Source organism: Mandrillus leucophaeus, unplaced genomic scaffold, assembly GCF_000951045.1.
Source record: "Mandrillus leucophaeus isolate KB7577 unplaced genomic scaffold, Mleu.le_1.0 Scaffold597, whole genome shotgun sequence".
NCBI classification, from domain to species: Eukaryota; Metazoa; Chordata; class Mammalia; order Primates; family Cercopithecidae; genus Mandrillus; species Mandrillus leucophaeus.
The window spans coordinates 573,178-575,028 of record NW_012106441.1 but is presented as its reverse complement, the minus strand read 5'-3'; positions in this window follow the sequence as shown (position 1 = coordinate 575,028).

Below are 1,851 nucleotides of genomic sequence, written 5' to 3'. Positions count from 1 at the left end.
TTCACCATGTTGGCCAGGCTGGTCTTGAACTCCTGAACTCAGGTGATCCATCCACCTCAGCCTCCCAAAGTTCTGGGATTACAGGCGTGAGCCACTGCACCTGGCCACTCCCTTTGCCCTCTTTCCCTCCTTATCAGCATGTGGCTAGTTCCATCCTGACAGATTAACTGCAGGGTTAGTGATCACTTGGCATCTTAAGAGTTGTTCTGAGGTATTTCTTCGTACATAGGTATTTTCCCTCCTTTCTGCTCATATCTAGCATGCAGGTTTCCAGTGGTCTCTGAGGGGTGAGATTTTCCAGACCTCCCTTTCTCCAGGCTCCCCCTCCTGCTCATGTCTAGGTATCTGCCTGCTCTAACAGGAGAACTGCTTGGGCCCTGGAGTTCGGGCTGCAGTGAGCCATATTTTGGGGTGAAATTCCCTGTGCTCCCTCAGTATGTCCACATAATTGGATATTATGTTGCTATAAAAAATGAGAACACTCTATTAATGGGGTCCAGGACCAGTCAACCCAAAATATGACTTTAGGAGACCAGAATATGCCAGACTAAAATATGACTCTAGCATAAGGATTATTTTGAGCTGTTATTTTGAGAAATTGTAGACACAGGAGAGGCTCTGAAAAGTTATCCTGTGTGAGACAAATTTACATCAATCAAAGAAATCTCCATTTGTGACAGTGTCTCCCTGGCTATACCAGGAAGAGAAGGACACTAGATCGCTAGACTCTTAATCAGTGGAGAAGGCATTGACTTAAATCTGCATAGCAAAACTTATCTTTGTTTATGGTGCTTTTCCTGGTCATCTTCTCGTACTGAAACTACCATTGCAAAATCATAACTGAGACAGTAAAAGAGATCTGACCTAACTAACTCCATCTTGCTTCTAACTTCCAAGCCGTCCTTGTTTATTCCTGGGTGTAGGCCGAACTAATTTTGGGAGGAACTTAGTTTATAGTTTAAAACAAAGACAATAACAGCCCTTTCCCAAAACAGACCGCCTTCTTGACTGGGAACTAGACTGCCTTTGTAGGACTAACAAATTAGCCAAAAGATATGAAATTATGGTTTAGGAGTCATGCAGCTGGAGGCTGCAAGATTCTGATCCTCTTCAAGTTGTTCCTGGAGATAACATCACTATTGTAAGGCCTAAGATCAGTACTTGAGATATTTTGCAGAATCATATTTTGAGGTATCACCTCTGTAGGGGTGAAAGTGTAACTGCCCAACAAGTTCGTTTTGCCCACTGCCCAGATAGAGTCAATTTATCAAGACAGGGGAATTACAATAGAGAGTTTAATTCATGCAGAGCCAGCTGATACTGGAGTTTTGTTATTCAAATCTGTTTCTGAAAATTCAGAGGCTAGGGTTTTTTTAAGGATAATTTGTTGGGTGGGGGCTAGGGAATGGGTGCTGCTGATTGGTTTGGTGAGTGCAATCATAGGGGTTTGGAAAATGTGCCCTGAGTCTGTTTGTGGGTGGAGCCACAGGACAGGTTGGTGGGTCTGAACAGTCATCAGAAACGCAAAAACCTGAAAATATATCTCAAAAGGCCAATCTTCAGCTAAACAATAGTGATGTTCTCTGCAAAAGTAATTGGGGAAGTTGCAACTCTTGTGGCTAGTTTGTTAGTACTACAAAGGCAGTCTGGTCCCCAGGCAAGAAGGGAGTTTGTTTTTGGAAAAAGCTCCAACTTCTGCCTCCTGGGTTCAAGTGATTCTCCTGCTTCAGCCTCCCTAATAGCTGGAACTACAGGCATGCACCACCATGCCCAGCTAATTTTTGTATTTTTAGTAGAGATGGGTTTTCACCACGTTGGCCAGGCTGATCTCAAACTCCTGACCTCAGGTGA